Source organism: Geotrypetes seraphini, chromosome 7, assembly GCF_902459505.1.
Source record: "Geotrypetes seraphini chromosome 7, aGeoSer1.1, whole genome shotgun sequence".
Taxonomy (NCBI): Eukaryota; Metazoa; Chordata; class Amphibia; order Gymnophiona; family Dermophiidae; genus Geotrypetes; species Geotrypetes seraphini.
In genome coordinates this window covers 78,086,376-78,104,907 of record NC_047090.1, presented here as the reverse complement: position 1 = coordinate 78,104,907, position 18,532 = coordinate 78,086,376, and the positions used below count along the sequence as shown (strand labels likewise).

The following is an 18,532-nucleotide window of genomic DNA, read 5'->3' as shown; positions in this document are numbered from 1 at the left end:
TTCCTGGGAGGTCTCTCCAAGTATCAACCCGGACATCCTGTATTCATGCATGAGATTTTTGTTACCAACATGCATCACTTTACACTTATCCACGTTGATGCAGTTCATTATCTGAAAGCAAAAGCATTTAGATAAAAGAAGAGTGTTCTCATATAAACAATGAATCCCACATTCTTCTGAATACCTTTGCAAATTAAAATTACACTAAAACAGATTTTATAGAAGGAAAATAGTTACAGACTATTGAAATGATATATTGCTTGATTGACTTAAAAATCCAAACTCACCAATACCAAAAACACAATAATGATCAAAGGAGGGAATTAACGTTTAATGAGATGATAATTACTACCATGCTTTCAGGTGAATTTGTTCACTGTTGCTGACAGTTTTTGCCTGAGGACATTTATGAAATCATAACTGTTCATTTTCTCTTCACTTCTTACATTTGCTTTTCGTCCCTGACAGCTTAAATTGCCTCAAAATATTTGCCAAATGACCACATTATTAATGCAAATGGATCAATTGGATCTTTTTTTTCTGCTATTTTTATTTTTTCTACCACGTTTGTGAATTGTGTTTGCATGTATAGAAAATCATGACTTGATTTAGCAAGATAAAGACAGAAGGGAAAAAAAAATGTTCAGTTTTCTGGGAAAAGTCAGGCATATAAATGTGTAACAATAGAAACATATGTAAATAATAAAAGCCATAAAAACCTGATTGTGGAATAAACACTTCATGTACCGATTGCATTAAAAACAGAACACCAGAAAATTGATATATTTTTTAAAAGAATCAGTTACGGGAATACATAATCTGTTCAACAAGCAAAATAGCATTTCAGCAATTGAGAGTCACTAGAAAAATATGAGAAATTGCTAGACAGTTTTTGGCGTGAAGGTGATATATAGACCTTTTTTTTTCCAGTAAGTGAATGATTTTACAGACAAATAAGCTGAGAGAAATGTCTTTGCTGATCTCTTCCCTTTTTTTTTTTCTAAAGTTTTCCCCCTTCTTTCCAGCAGGCCATGATGCAGTGGATGGCACTCAACATTTTGAGCTCCAGGATCATGTTTGATATTGTCAGATGGCCTGGAAAATTAAAAACCAAATTAAATTCTCAGCATGCAGGTCAGCTCCTCTGCATATCAAAAGGCTTCCTCTGGCTATTCTGCTCAAATTATATCTGTTAACAGCTCACTTTGCAGAAAGTAAAATCGCATGCCATTTATGAGTAATAAGTACTTTCCAGCTGATACATTTCAAACATAAACCACTTTCATTGCCCTGGCAAAAAGTACAAGTCATAATCAAATTGTCAATTTTTTCCCTGAGATGTGTAGATCCATTGTAACTGTGATTGTTAAAGAAGGAATGCATTTTATTCACATTAGGAAAAAATAAGATGCACATTTTCCCTATAATTAAATATTTTTTTGGCATTTTCATCTGCTTTTCCTTTACACTTGTAAATAGTTGCTGTAATAGATTTTCAAGGTTGTATTCAATTTCTTTCTTCTTTTATATACATGTATATTTATTTATTTGTGTTAAGTCATTTATAATTTTCATGTAGTGGAAAAATGGTTGAACTGAACAGCATTGTTTAGCTGAAGGTATTAACGTTCATCCAAATATTTATAATGTGGATGTACAAAAACCCTAACCGCTTTTGAGCTCATGGCAATTAGGAAAACAATGAAATTACATTTTTAGATGGAGTGTTCATCTGACATTTTTAGATGGAGTCAAAGTAAAGTTTCTAGTTCTACAACTGATCATTTGACATTTTTTATGACACTACACTTGACAGAAATTAAATGAACTACCTAAACATTTTCTAACATACAATATACAGTGTTTTAGGGATTTTGAGTATGTGGGCACCAAACTGTTTGCAATGTCCCTTTAAAATAGCGTTATGAGTGCACATGATGTCAAAACACTCTTAATTCTGAAGTTCTGTAAAACAGACTAGGGGCCATATACAGCACGATATCAATAGGCCCTTTTACTGTGGTGTATTGGTTAACCTGCAAATTAGCATGCATTGTTATTGCACAAGCCCGGTAACTTATCATGGTGGCATGATAGCGCATGCAAATTTGCAGGTTAACTGCATGCATGTGTTTGGGACCGGGAGTTTAGACTATGGGCAGAAAATGGGCATGCAATACACTCTGTAGGTAATGTACAGTACTTACTGCACATTAACTGTGACTTGTGCATTAGCATGGATGTATTTACCATCTAAGAAGACATACTTAGGCCCTCTTTGGCGCGCTAAGCATTATAGCGTGGATTTAGCGCATGTTGAATCAAGAAGTGCGCTAACTGCTAACGTGTCTATAGGATAACATGCACGTGTTAGCGTTTAGCGTGTGATAAAAAGCATAGCGCACCTTTGTAAAAGAGGGGGTAAGGGGTGAATTCATCAATGTGTGCTACTGGGTTATTATACCAGAAGTCCCGTTTTATCCAATGAGACTTTGTGCTATTAATATTTGCTATTAAAGCACAGTAAAAGCAAAATCGTACCGCATTTTAGTAAAAGGGTCATCAAAAGAGAATTCCTCCCTCCCCACTGTCAAGAGGGAAATCATATAGCCTGATGAAAATGTATTCTTAGCATGGCACAACAAAATAAAATGTTGCTAATCCTTCAAAAAGAGATGGGAAAGTGCTAAATAAGTTTACTTAGCCCAACTATATATATAAACACACACACACGCAAAAACAAAAACCAATACATTTAATTTCCATACTGTTTTGCAAACAGAAGCTCTAAGCCTTTAAATCAGGGGTGTCAAAGTCCCTCCTCGAGGGCCGTAATCCAGTCGGGTTTTCAGGATTTCCCCAATGAATATGCATTGAAAGCAGTGCATGCACATAGATCTCATGCATATTCATTGGGGAAATCCTGAAAACCCGACTGGATTCCGGCCCTCGAGGACCGACTTTGACACCTGTGCTTTAAATCCTTGTTGCTATATTCTTGGGAACCGACAACATCCCATAATGCATACTAACAGACATTATTTTTATTTTATTTCATTTTGGGTATAGCATTGTGATTTGTCCCTTGTGAAAGTTTCAGACTTTTAATAGCAAAGCAAGAAAGTGCCTTTTCTTTTTCATTTCTTTCCCAGAGAAACAATGTATAATAATATGTCAGTAAAGATTGAGCAATTTTGAGTAGTGATGGGTGAAAAGGACATTATGTTCCCTTGTGCTTGTCAGGTCCGGTATTTTTCTGTCAGTCTGCGCAGGCTGCACTCAGCCATAGGAAGGTAAAAAAAACCTGCATTGAGAGCTGTCAGGGTGACAGCTAACCTGACAGGTCAGAAGATGACTGCAGAATTAGCCACGCTTTAATCCTCACGAAAATTCACAACTCCTGACGAGGAAAGGGGGTGGAGGGGAGAAATTTCCTTACACATTTTCCTCTCATTTCAGCAGCAGATTATACATATTCTACTTCCATTAACAAGAAGGAGCTGGAGCGTTCAGCAGCTGTATATTTAAGGGCAGAAGTGACCCACTCTTGTCTCGCTATCACAGACAGTTTAACATGACGTTAATTAAATTCCCTTAATCTAAACCCCGTTAGTTCTGCATGCACAAAGACAAACTATTGCAAACCCCTGAAATGGATTGCTAAAGCCGCTATCCTTTTTTAAAAATCACACAAACACATAAGGCTCTTTGTTCAAATCATTTTAGGTTTGCTTTCCGTTCTATAGGTATTTTAATACAACCAGAAACCAAATGCAATATTCTAATGTTAATGAAAAGTAATTGAATTGGATTTTTAAGACACTTTCTGTTGTACCACAGCAAAGCTAGCAGGAATCCCCAGCAACTACTGAAATAATTTCATGTTTAATTATAACAGTGTGGGCCTCGTGTCCCAAGACTGCTATGCACTTAAGGATGGTTAGAAATAATGCTTAATGTAATTTTCAAATTTCGGAGAGAAGAAATAATAAACTGCACACAGAGAGCAGCCTATTCGGCATGCAATACCCAGTTTGAATTTCTGTCATTCATGATGTTTTAATGATTATGCTGCTGTGGTATAGATTAGCTCAACGCACATTTACTGCAGAGAGAAAAAATGAATTTATATAGGAGAGGCAATAAATGCCATCATAAATCTATTATTTACTTTTCAGAAGCTAATGGATGTATCAGGATCTGTGTACATTATTGTGTTCAAGCATTCTATATTTTCCCAAAGGGAACCCCCCCCAAAAAAAAATAAAAAAAAAAATTATAGTATACTACTGTTTCCCAACCCTCTTCTGCATGTGTACTAACCAGTCTGCTGTTCAGGATATCCATAATAAATATGCATGCGAAAGATTTGTATAGATTGAAAATCCAGTGTATTAAAATTTATGCATATTCATCATGGCAGTTCTGAACACCAGCCTGGACAGGTACTCCACCAGGAGAAGCATTTGAAACACTACAGTAAACATCAAGTAGAAACAAACACTACGAATTGGGCAAAAAGTTAATATAAGAGCATAAGAAAAATCTCACTGAACCAGATCAATGCCTACTGAGTTCAGAACATAAGAACAAAAGAATAGCCTTTCTAGGTCAGACCAATGGTCCATCAGGCCCAGTAGCCCGTTTTCACTTTGGCCAATCTAGGTCCCTAGTACCTGGTCAAAACCCAAGGAGTAGCACTCTGAAAGTGTCCAGTTTGAGTCACAAGTATTTGACAGATCCCCACAAGGAGATATTTCTCTTAGCTCATTTCTAGGTGTGAATATTGGTTCTCCTAAGTCCTGGCTAATTTTTTATTTATTTATGGATTCATCTTAAGGAATTTGCCAAATTCTCTTTTTCTCACTAAGAGCCAGATGCTCTAAAATCGCCATTAAAATCCTATGGGTCATTGTGGTGCCGGTAAATTGTCCAATTTGGCAATGGTGATCGATGTTCAAACAACTTTGCATGCAAATGAGTTTCACGGAGGTCCACCATAATCCCATCCAATTGGTCGTAGGAGAAAGTGACCAATACATCTTAATTCTGTGCTGTAGGGGGGAAAAAAAAACCAAATTTGAAATGCAGTCCTATAATTTATCCAGTCATTTTTTTTCATACAGATGTAACTGGCTTAAAATCTGTATCTGGGCTTAAATCCTTTTTAGCCCCTCCATCTTCAGCATCTTGTTTGAGCTGTAAATCAAACCTTTTCCAGGCATGCACAGTTCTTGTAATCTTGGACTGATTTGGTCTTTTCAGGTAAGTTTCTTCTTTCCCTTTGAGAGAGACATAATTATTAGTGGTAATAACAGCATAAATCAGTGCTGGTCCATGGTATCACATGTCCTGTACTGGCTACGTCAAAGCTCTTGGCTTTTCTTAGCAATCCAAATTCTAGACAGAAATGCTAAGTGTGACTTTTAGAACTGGCCCAAGTTTTGTACTGTGAGAACTAGGCTTACTTGACTGGTCAGTTATTCTAATCTACCACTAATTGTAAGAAGAGAAAATCTAACTCAATCCCTATCTGATCTGTAAGTATTAAATATTATATATATAAAGCAAAACTTGCATTATTTTTCTTAATCTTTGATTTTATAGCCCTGGCAATTCAAGCCTTATCCTAGGGTTTAGGAAATGTAGATGTGGGTCTAAAGTATGAACACTTCCTTTAGCAATTGGTAGGGTGGGTGATGGGATCCAAGGAGTGCCAATATGGAAATGGCAGTTGTCAGCCTCAACAGTAATCTACAAGAAAACAGTTTCTGAGCCACAGTCACTTTTCAAACACAAAGAAGTTTATTTCTCCACACAGTCCGTTGCATCCCAAAAGTACAGTGCCATCAAAACAGGGCTTTCTTTACCATTTCATGGCTAGTAATACTAAGCAGTTCAAGACACTAATTACTATTCCAAAAAGGAGTTCAGTCCTTGCCTCTTCAGCAAAATAGAGACAGAAAAATCTTCCCAACAGTTCCAACTTATTGGCTGTTGCTTTACCAGTCCAACACAAAAATACACTCCAACTCTGCCAAAAACCTAAACTAGCAATAACAAAAGAAGGCAGACCTAGTCACTACAAGGTTCATTAAGGGGACGCCCAGGAGCACAGGCTGTGCAGACCACACAAACCATATACAATATAATGTGAATGATATCAAAATGAAGGGTGCTCTCAGTGTGAACCACCAGCGATAGGAGTCCAGCTCCAACACTTCACTTCTAGGTATAGGTGATAAACCCCCACCCGCACACCATGTGCTGAAAATCAAAGTGAAAATTTCCATCAATTAAACTAATAATCAACAGGTGAATAAACCAATGTGACCTGAGCGACCCCTGAACGAACCCTGCCAGCCCAACCCCCCGAAAAATACGACAAAAAAAATCAAACTGCACCATACAAGACAAAAATCAAATACTTATCTGCAAAATGACAAAACTGTAACACAGGAAAAATGCACCAGGAGAGCAGGTTCAACCTTGCTGGTTTCGGGGAGGAGCCCTTCTTCAGGAACCTAACCCCTGAGGAAAACAAAACGCTGAGGTCGGCTGGAGGGCGGGGTCCAAGTCCAAGCAGCCACCTCTAACCTGGACCTCAATTCACTGTTTCCTGTCAAATTGGCAATCCCAGACAGTGCTCCTGCCTTCACATTTCACCAGTGTTTCCCTAGGCTCACTATAGCACTGTTCAAAAGCAAGCAATGTGGAACCAGATCCTGGACTTCCAAGAGTTAAAATGGTATAGTTTATTAATGTCTATTTCAAATTCAAATATCACAGTATAGTAAAAGCCAAACCCATTCCAGGGAAATAAAGTCACCTGCTGCAATCTCACTATAGCACAGGTCATATCTCAGGTCACACTTTTATCTTTACTTTCTAATTGAGTACTACATAACTGCCCTGCCTCTCTCTAACTGGGGGTCATAGATCAATATGACCCTGTTCCCGCCCGTGGTTCCCAGATGTTTATTACTCAAGATACAGTCAAACTTGGAGGCTTTTAAAGTACCTACAAAAGATTCAGCTTTTTATACACAGCTTCCTGCTTCAGCTGTGCTGGGGTTTCACACAGACATACTCCCCTCCCCCAAAGCTTGACACATTTTCCAACCAAACATCTTTCCCAATAAAAATAACCCTCTCTCTTATTTAACAGGATCATTTCATTTACATTTCCAGCCTTTACTGCTTCATTCATACATCCTTTCATCTGGCATACCTTGTTCTGCTTCATAATCACATTCCATTTCACATTCTTCCTCACTCAATTCATAAATTGGCTCTCCTATCTCCATAGGATACTCTTCAATTTCTCTGTAAACTATTCTCACTCCAGGGAAGCCTGTTTTGTATAGCTCTATGAAATGCCAAAAAATGTACTTGACTAAAAACAAAACAAAAAACCCTTCCTTTTCATGCATTCCCCTATCTTTTAGTAATAATTCACCATGGGCAAACCTAGCATGCAAATAGGCACAATGTACAGCTTTAATAGGATAGTCCCTTTCTAAGAAACATTTTTTAAGGGCTTGAGCCTGAGTTTTAAATTCAATTAAATCAGTACAGATCTACCCCAACCGGAGAAACTGACTGATAGGTAAATTATATTTCAGGCGATAGGAGTAGAAGCTGTGAAAGCATAATACGTTATTTCTACCACATGCTTGTGGTTTATGTGATAATTTCTTTTTTTCATATTTTATAATATACAGATCCAAAATTTCAATAGATGTTTAATTATAATGAAACACAAATTTCAAAAATGGATTTTACTCATTTTAGCCAAATCTCAAACCTAATTAGCTCAAACTAAGATCTGTACCAAATAAAAAAAAGATGTCATCTAGGAAATGCCTCAATAACAGTTTTATATACTGTTGAGGCTTCAAATTCAGCTATATACTCATATAATGCAGTAACAGAAGGGATAATAGTAGCATCCATTGCAATACCATGTCTTTGTTCATAAAAAATACCATCATACCAAAAGTAGGGGTTTTTTTAAATACGAAGTCTAGCTAAATCTATCAATAAATCAGATGAAATTCTCCTATTGGTAGTATCTCTCAGATTAACATAATGTTCAATAACCTCAATTGTACTATCTTGTGGTATGTTTGTATAAAGAGAGGTGATATCAGCAGTTACTAACCAAGTAGTTTCTTCAATTTCATCAAGTTCTTCCAGCAAACTTAGGCCCCCTTTCATGAAGCCGTGTTAGGCTTTTTTTTTTTTTTTTAATCACCGGTCATGGCGGTATTAGCTTCAACGCTCATAGGAATTCTATGAGCTTCGGAGCTTTTACCATTGCAGCTAGAAATTAAGAAGCCTATGGGGCTCATAATCAAAAGAGAAAAATGTCCAAAAACCGGCCTCAGTCGGCACTTGGACAAACATTTCTCAAATATGTCCAAGTGCCGATACTAAAAACGGATTTTGGACATATTTCTAAACGACGTAGGCCTACATAGTGCTGCTGAATGACCAAAGATAAACAGGGCGTTTCGGGAGGAGTGTCAAGGGCGGGAGTTGGGCGGGATGTGGGCCAGCTTAGACTTAGTCGTACAGCATGTATAACCGAAAGTTATACAGCCCACAATCAACGGAACTTGGACATTGTGACTTAGACCATGTCACAAAAACCCACCTAAATTCACCAGATAAGCACTGAAAACAAATAACACTGACCCCCACATACTACCCCAGTGATCACCGACCCCCCCCATAAAAATATTAATCACACCTTTAAAATTCAGCCTCCAGACCATCATCGCCTAGCATAGGAAAGCCTAGTCATCCAGCACAGAGGCAGCCTAAGTCATCTTGGGGGTGGGTTAGGGACCCATAGAGAGGAGGACCCATGCCCATAAGCCCCTGCAATCACTGCATTGATACTTAAATATGTACACTCCCCTATACACCCTAAAACCCTTTTCTAGTGGCATATAAATGGCTCCTGCAGCCATAAGAGCTATTAGGGTGGTAGATAAGTGGGTATGACCTATAAGGGAGCTGTAGTGAGGAGAAGACATGGCACCCTTTTTGTGAAGTTCACAGCAGTGCCCTGTAAGGTACCACACTATTTAGGTGCCATGTCTGGGTGTTCAGTCCATCACTTTGCAGACCCTCCCATGTCCAACAGGGCTTGTTCTAGGCATTTTGAACTTGGACAAAAAGTTGGACGAAAATGTGGTATAAAAATGGACGATTTAGTGACTTGGATGATCAGATTGGCAGGATGTATAATTAGATGATTAGACGTCTCTTTCAATTATGCCCCTCCAGGGCTTCATAATATGGGGGTCAGCATATGAGGTGGAAGATGGAAGAGCTGTAAAGCACAGTTACTTACCATAACAGGTGTTATCCAGGGACAGCAGGCAGATATTCTCTACATGTGGGTGACGTCACCGACGGGGGCCCCTGCGGATGTTTTCGCTCTGACCTTGTGGCCTGTGACTCGACCCAGCAGGGAGAGACCAGCCTGAGCGTAATAGAAAGAGATACAAGCGGCCAACCAGTTAGAAATGGTCCACTTAGAAACAGAGCGACCCAAGCAATTTGGATTGAAAGAAAGGAACAGCTGGGGAGCAGAACGATGAGGAGCAGTGCACTTCAAGTAGAAGGCCAATGCACGCTTACAGTCAAGAGAATGCAGAGCCCCTTCTCCAGGGTGAGAATGGGGCTTTGGAAAAAACATAAGAAGAACAATGGATTGGTTGATGTGAAACTCAGAAACAACCTTAGGCAAGAATTTAGGATGGGTACGGAGAACCACCTTATCATGATGGAAGACAGTGAAAGGTGGGTCCGCTACTAAGGCTTGAAGCTCACTGACCTGACGGACAGAAGTGAGAGCCATCAGAAACACAACCTTCCAGATAAGATACTTCAAATGAGCCTGCGCTAGTGACTCGAACGGGGGTTTCATCAAGCGAAGCGAGCAAGGACCACGTTAAGATCCCAAACCATCGGAGGAGGTTTAAGGGGTGGATGAACATGGAAAAGGCCTTTCATGAAGCGGGAAACCACAGGATGAACAGAGATAGGCTTCCCATCAATCGGCTGATGAAAGGCAGCAATGGTACTAAGGTGGACCCGAACCAAAGAGGATTTGAGTCCAGCGCCAGACAAGTGTAACAGATAATCCAGAACAGCAGGTAAGGAGGTAGACATCAGCTCCTGCTGTCGAGTAGCACACCAGGAAGAAAATCGGGTCCACTTCTGATGGATTCCTTCCGAGACGCTTCCAGGACGTCCCGCACAGGCTGAGAGAGCTGGAACAAGGGCACTAAGTCTCGAGGAAACAAGTCGTTAAGTGCAGAGACTGAAGGATGGGATGAAGAAGAGAACCTCGACTCTGCGAAAAACAGGCAGAAGAAGAGGCTCCCTGGAACTGAGTTGCAACAGAAGGGAGAACCATGGCTATCGGGGCCACCGAGGGGCTATCAGAATCATGGTGGCACTGGTGGACTTGAGCCTGACGAGAGTCTTCAGAATCAGAGGGAATGGAGGGAACGCATACAGAAACAGGTTCGTCCAGTCCAGCAGGAAAGCATCCGCCTCGAGTCTGAGAGGGGTGTAAACCCTGAAGCAGAAGCGGGGCAACTTGTGATTGAGAGGGGACATGAACAGATTGATGTCCGGAGTCCCCCAACGAGCAAACACTTTATGCAGGGTGTGACCAGTCTGACACGATGCCTGCCATGATCCCAGATAAGCTGGGGGAAAAATTAAAAGCAAAATCCCTGAAGGAAAAACCCAGGATCTCCCAGAGGTATATTGTGGGAGATAATGCCAGTGACCACCAGGAGGAGCCAGTTTTATCTGAGGAAGAAGGGAGTGAGTTTTATCCTAGTCACCACCAGGGGAGCTCAAGAGGCCCCTGGACTTCTGCTGACACAATCAGAACAGGGCACGCCCCTAGGGTAGATAAGCCAGCAGTGGCATTCAAACCAGCAAGCCGGTTAGGGAGGAAGTTTGGGTCTTGCCTCCCTAGGATTCCACTTGGGTCAAACAAGGACAGCAGACCTATACCGATGGAATGGACTGAGGCTGAACAAGCAGAAGACTTACCACTTTTGAGCGAGGAGCCTATGGACTTCCAAGAGGCTTGTACTGGCTGTGAATCCAATTATCCTGAATCAATGCAGGTGGACTTGGCTTCAAGCCACAAACAGTGAGTGTGGTTCTTTTGGAACTGTTTGTGTGCTGTTTTTGGTTTTTTTTTTGAATGTTGTTTTGGGAAGGAAGCTAGGAGTGTGTGGGGAGAGGTTTTGCTTCCACCTTGGGAGGGATTTTTGGAAAGCCTAACTCTAGGCCTTTATTTTGGCAAAACCTGTTGCACTCTCCTGTTCCTGGCAGACATATACGGTTGCCAGAGGCTTTCCTTTATTTTTCTCTAATGGCTGGGAATTAAAGGAAACAAAAATGCTGAACTTTATTTTGAGTTGTGGACTCAAGAGTAATTAGGACTTAAGGAGCAGTAAAAGGAAGTTTGGACTTTACTGTGGACTGTTTGATTTTCCTGCCTGTTTATTTTGGCAAGTTTTTTTTTTTCTTTTCCTTAAGGCTGTGAGAAATCCTGACTAGTGTTACAAGGTATGAAGAAATACTTACCAGCCTTAAGATTTAAGTAAAAAGAACTGTGTGCTGACAAACCTTAATTGTGAGGGCCTTATTTGTGTTTGGTTTAAGCTTCATTGCTTTTAAAAATCCGGTCCTGCAGGGTGACTCCATGCTGGGTCACACGCTAGAACATTGTTTGTTGTAGCCACCAGGATTTCTACGGAGCCCTGTGCTGGGCTATAGTGGTGGCCACAAGGGTCAAGGAATGGATGGACCACTCATGAGGCTGCAGAAGATGACTCAACCTGTCCACCAGACAATTGTGCTGGCCCTGAATGTAGACCGCTCGAAGGAACATGTTGCGGCGAATGGCCCAATCCCAGAGCCACGTCGACTCTTGGCACAGGGACCCCATGCCCCCTTGTTTGTTTACATAATACATGGCGACCTGGTTGTCCGTGCGGATCAGCACAACTCGGTTGCGAAGCAGGTGACAAAAAGCCTTCAGGGTGAGGAAAATCGCTTAAAGCTCCAGCAGATTGATGTGACAAAGGCGGTCGGCACTGGACCAAAGGCCCTGAGTGTGAAGACCATCCAGATGAGCCCCCCAAGCATATGCCGACGAGTCCGTCTTCAGGACCTTCTGCGGAGGAGGAGCATGAAACAGAAAAACTCTGGAAAGATTGGAAGAGAGCATCCACCAACGGAGAAACTGCTTCAACAAAGGAGTCACGACAATGAGTTGAGAGACAGGGTCCCAAACCTGGTAGAGTCCATTGAGGAACACGGAGGTGAAGTCTGGCAAAAGGAGTCACGTGAACCGTGGAGGCCATGTGCCCTAGAAGGACCATCATGAGCCGAGCCAGGGCCGAAGACAGATGGGCCTCCCTCTGGAATAAACGAACAAGGGCCTCTTGATGAGGCCGAGGTAAGAAGGAGTGGAGATGAACCGTGTCCAGGACCGCTCCAATGAATTCCAGAGACTGAGACAGACAGAGGTTGGACTTGGGGAAGTTCACCTCGAAGCCGAGACTCTGAAGGAGCAAGATGGTCTGATTCGTCACTCGCAGAACTTCGTGGCACGAGGACACTTTGATCAACCAGTCATCAAGGTAGGGAAACACCTGCAGGCCGCGGAGACGCAGGGCCACAGCTACCACAACTAGACACTTCGTGAAAACCCTTGGAGAGGCCGCCAGGCCGAAGGGAAGAACATGGTATTGGAGGTGGAGATCTCCCACCCAGAATCTCAGATACCGGTGAGAGGCCGGGTGTATCGGAATGTGCGTGTACGCCTCTTTGAGGTCCAGTGAGCACAGCCAGTCCCCCTCATCCAAGAGGGGGGTACAAGGTAGGAAGGGTGAGCATTCTAAACTGCTCCCTGACCAGAAACTTGTTCAGAGCCTGGAGGTCCAGGATCGGATGCAGATCCCCCATCTTCTTGGGCACCAGAAAGTGCCGGGAACAAAATCCGGTATTCCACTGGTCCGGAGGAACCTCCTCGACCGCCCGAAGGCAAAGAAGGGCCTGAGCTTCCTGCAGAAGGAGAGGCAGCTGAGACCGTGCAGAAGGAAACTCTCTTGGAGGAAGGTCCGGGGGCACACGACTGAAGTGAAAGGAGTTCCCCTCCCAGATGATGGAAAGTACCCAACTGTCAGTGGTAAAACTTTCCCACTGGGCATAGAAATGATGGAGACGACCCCCGATGGGGAGGAGGGAAGGCACCAGGAGGAAGGGAGCCCGAAGGTTCAGACTGGAATTGTCAAAAAGACGGCCCAGGCTTTGCCGGAGCCCGCGCCTGGGCCTTAGCTTGTCACTGCTGTGGCCACTTCAAAGGAGGCCGAGAGAATGCAGGAGTAGATTTCTGTGGATACCTCACCTCAGTAGAGGAATTTTGTATTGCTGAGCCGGAGGGGTATTCGGCTTATGTCTCACCAGAGAAGCGAAGGACCGTTCGTGTTATGAGAGGCGCTTGGTGGCTGTCTCTATGGAATCATCAAAGAGCTCATTACCCACGCAAGGGAGATTGGCAAGACTATCCTGGAGATTCAGATCCATGTCCACAATCCTGAGTCAAGCGAGATGACGCATGCGACTGCAAACGCCGTGACCCTCGAGGATAACTCGAAAGCGTCATAGGTCGCCTGAAACATATAGAGGCGGAGCTGGGAGAGAGTCTCCTCAAGGAGACGAAATTCCTGACGCCGAGAATCCGGCACCTCCTCCCGGAACGAGCCAAGGGCATCCACACAGAACCTGAGGTAGGACATGAAGATAAAATTATAGTTGAGGACACGGTTCGCCATCATTGAGTTTTGATAAAGACTGCGACCAAATTTGTCCATCGTACGGCCCTCCCTGCCCGGAGGGATGGCAGCGTAAACTTTCAAGGGGTTAGACTTCTTCAAGGAAGACTCAACCACTAAGGATTGGTGAGAAAGGGGGTCTCCAGGTTCCGGAGAAATGTTTGCCGGAGAACCTTGTGCAATGGCAAGCGCAGTGCCTCACAGAGCTGATGATCAACACCCATTTCCGCCAGAAATTCCTGGGTATAACAGGACTCAGACTGGAGGTCCAGGTTCAAGGCCTTTCCCATGTCAGAGATGAAACGAGTAAAGCAGAAGTTTCTAGAAGAAGACTCTTCCCCTTGAGGAGACTCCAAGCAAGATCTGGGGGCAGCCGAGAAAGAGGAAGAAATTTCCCTCGAATAGTAAGCCGTGGCCTCGGTCCCGCGAATGGGAGATCGAAGAGGCTCGACTAAAATGTCTAGGGGGCATCAAGGAACGACCCCATGCAAGGTGGACCAGTGAGGACCCCGGAGTCCAAGGAATCAGCTGGCGGAGCCTCAAAGAAGATGGGGCAAAGGAAAATTCCTCCATTGGTTTCGAAGAAGACCCCTTAGAGGCTGGCATCTGCCTCGACGGGGAACGCAAACTAGTGTCCAACTCGAGGACAAGAGTGTGCCTGGGAGGCTTTGTGGTTGGAGACCTGCCCCGAAGGGGCGGAGAGGACCGGAGCTTTTTAGGAGGGGCAAGCCTCGACATAGTAGCAGGTGAAAAGCGGCCCCCAGGCCTGGATCCTCAAAAAGGCACAGGTGACTCAGGGGATGAAGAATCGCTTGAGAGAATCCGACAAGTCTTGTGGGCACGGCCCCAAGACACGAGAGAAGGACGCTCAGGCTGGTCAGACCGAGGCTGGGTCGTGACCGAGGTCAGAGACATCGAGGTTGGGACCAATTGGCTCACCACCGAGGAAAGCTGCATGGTAAGGATAGCCTTAAGCATGTCCTCGAACATAGGCACCGAGACCAAAGACTGTTGGCTCGTAGGTGCAGCAGTGCGTTCCTTCGGGGTCGACCTCGAGGAAGAGTATTCCCTATGTGAGGAGGCACGCTTAGAATAATGTTTCGAAGATGCCGACGAGGCAGCACTGACATGAGACTCTGAGGCAGGCTTCTTTGCCGGCACACCTGAGGATGAAAGAGGAGACTTACCTGTGACCGGAGTAGCAGGAGGAGCCGAGGCATGAGCCGAGGACGACTTCAAGTCCGAGGACTTCGAGGCCGAGGCTCCCAACAAGGGGGCTGAGGCCAAGCTCGAGGCCTGTCCCGCAGGACCCATGGGACCAAACAGTTGAAGAATCTTGGCCACCCTCCGACGAAGAGCCTGCGGTTGCAAAGTCGCACAACATGGACACGACTCAGTATGGTGCTCCTCACCCAGGTACTCCATACACCAACGATGAGGGTCGGTGATGGAAATAACCCGGTTGCACTGAGTACAGTTTTTAAACCCGGAACGAGGCCGGGACATAAGAAAAAGGACAGCCGCGGCCCCACGAGGCCAGGCGGCCAGAACAAGACTGGGAACCCAGTCAAAAATATACGAACAGAAAAAAGAAAAATAAAGACACGGGCACAGCGACTAAACTAAAAGTAACCAAATAAGCCGCAGTGTAAGAGGGACAACGAGATTGCGCGAAGCAAGGGAGTAGTGCTTCTGGCTCCACGGAAAACATAGAGCTGAGGAGACGCATGCCCTAGGTCAGGCAGGAGGGGCATGCGTACATGCGCGGGCCAATCGCAAGCTTGAAGGTCTTCAAGCAACTCTGCTTGTGAAAACATCTGCTAGGGGGCTCCGTCGGTGATGTCACCCACATGTAGAGAATATGCTGCCTGCTTGTCCTTGGATAACATATTCTTTCAAATAAACATTCCACAAACTGTGATAGAGGCTCAAGAATAGAATTTCTTATCAATACTATTGGTCAACTGGGAGGTGACTTAACATTCTTATGCACTTGTGGGAGAAAGTATATATAAGGAGTTTGTGGGTGTTCCTGCACTAAAAAAGAAGGCTCCTTAGATGTCAACATCCCCCTTTGTAATGCTAGTTTCACAATATTCAACACCGCTATTTTCTATTCAGTCGCTGGATCTCCAGGAATTTGACAATAATCATTCTCATCTTGCAATTAACATATTGCCTCAATGTTATACTGTACTCAGTCTTAGATTGAGCCATAGCTGCACCCTCTTTATCTGTCCGGGTGATAATTATGCTGTCATTTTTCTGCAATGATTTATATATATAGCTCCTTTTACTAAGGTGCACTAACGTTTTTAGCGCAAGCTGAAGATTAGCGCGTACAAACCACACGCTAAACGAAAAATATTAGCGCAAGTTCTATGGAGGCGTTAGCGTCTAGCACACGCTAAAACCTCTAGCGCACCTTAGTAAAAGGAGCCCATAATTTTATAGTTTCTGCAAGAATCTTAATTCATATTCCTCATTTTTAGGCATATTAAAATGAATCTTAGGGACAACAGCATTATTCTCAATATTTTCCAATTCTTTCAAGACCAGATCCCTGAAAATAGCTATATTGGGATCCATAGCCCCTGGTGAATACCATTTAGAAAGAGGCTTACATATTGAAATATCAGCAGCAGTCGGATTTTTAGAAAAAAAATACACATATCTGTAATTTTCTGAGAAATTTGTATAAAGAAACTCATAACTTAAATGGATCATAAACAAATAATGGTACAAATCCAAGTCCAAAATTTAATATAACAAGCTGCTCATCATATAATTTATATGGAGAAATATTAATTACTGCTGACTTTGACCTGTTTTCGTTCCTGTAATCATTGGTCCTGTCCTGCTCTGACCCCTTCTCAAATCTCTCGATTATCCTCTGTTGCCTCTAACTCTAGTAGATCAACAATCGAATACATCAGTATCAGAAGATTTTTTATCACTTCCCTCCTTAGATTGTGTACTCAGATTCACCAATCAAACCTTCAAACACCACCTTCTTCTTTTGACTCCTCAACACTTCTTTTCTAGTCCAAGGATAAATCAACTTCTGTTGATAATCACATTTGTCTCTCTTAAATTTTCTAATTTTAGTTTGTTTCAAAGAATCACAAAAATTTGATGGTCTGCTATAACTCAGTCATCTGTTTATCATATTCCTCTGGAACAAATTTCTCTTTCAAAATCATTTCCATATGCACAATTTTAGTTTTAAGATCTGCTTCAACTTCTATTCTAGTTTCTACTATGAGTACCATCAAATTCTGACTGTAGCAATTTAATACAGTAATTCATTTCTCCAAGAAAGATTTATCAAATGTAAATATCTTTGGTTTTTTTACCATCTACAATCCCTGAGGAATCATGGATTAATTCAAATATTGTACCAGTGTACTTCCATGTAATTCAGTTCTAATCATACGTTAGCACAGATTTTGTAAATCCAGCCACATATTCTGTAATTTCACTGTCATCATCAAGAAAAGCAGGACAAGAAAGAAGCTGAAGCACCCATTCTTCCGAATATCCATAAAACTCCATATTCATATTAAGTTGGGACATAGGGCTCCTTTTACAAAGGCGCGCTAACGGGGTTAACATGCGCGACTTTTCATCACGTGCTAATCCCCGCGCTGGACAAAAACTACCGCCTGCTCAAGAGGAGGCGGTAGTGGCTAGCGTGTCTGGCGGTTTAGCTCACGCTATTACATGCATTAATCCGCTAGCGCGCCTTTGTAAAAGGAGCCCTTAGTTAAATGTATAACACTCTAGTTCTGACCAATTCAAAATGGAATACATGAGGAGGAAAGATTAAATTATAACAACAATATAATGATATAATATAATTATTTAAGATCTATTCAGTAGACTTAAGTGGCTAACTTCATGTTAGAAATGTTATAACACTGAAAATCATTTGCCAAGCCTCTTCATTAGTCCAAATAACACACTCTCTTTCTCATGAATATCTTCAAAAATATATATTTCTCTTTAAAAAAATTAATTTAATTCACTCTTCCGATATGACATCATGTTTCACTGGGAGGCTGTTAAGAGTTTTTATATTAAAAATTGTTTAGTTCAGATTAGTATTTTGATTGCATTTCAGAGCATAAGATAAGATCAGATTAGGGCACAAATAGCAGTTGAGGAATGTCTTTGTTTAGTGTTTAAAATGAGTTTAAAACACAGCTAGAAAAAATAGCCCTACAGAGTTTTGGGGTTTTGTTTTTTTTTACAAAGGTTTTTCAGTTAAGCAGTTAGAAATTGCTCTTTAATTTAGTTGCCTTTCAGTTAAACAAAGGGAAGAGTCAAGAGGTCAGGATCAGTGCAGGGTGACTCATCCCAGAGGTGTAGTTGACATCATTTTTACCTTAGAATCACAGATAATTAAAAAGTAACCCAGACCTCAACTGCTCCTTGTCCTGTAGAGGTGCTGAATGAGGATCTGCTAAGGGGAAGAAAAACTCCGTTGGAATATCTTACCTGTTGGCATTCAAACTTGGGAAAAGGTAAAATTTGAGCTTCAATAGGTTATTTCATTGTCCTTCTCTTTTACTTTTTAGTTCAGTATTCTGCTTTTTCAGCAAAGTCAGTTTAGGCAATAATGTAGCTTTTAGAGTCTCTGTGAG

General features: G+C 42.4%; 1 long non-coding RNA gene across 1 annotated transcript in view; it reads right to left on the bottom strand.

Moving 5' to 3' along the window:
- Positions 1-275: 275 nt before the first annotated feature.
- Positions 276-18,532, bottom strand: part of LOC117363504 — a 38,946-nt gene continuing 20,689 nt past the window's right edge. Inside the window, exon 4 of the long non-coding RNA XR_004540078.1 lies at positions 276-1,095. This is a non-coding gene — a long non-coding RNA (uncharacterized LOC117363504). The remainder of the gene's footprint in view (positions 1,096-18,532) is intronic.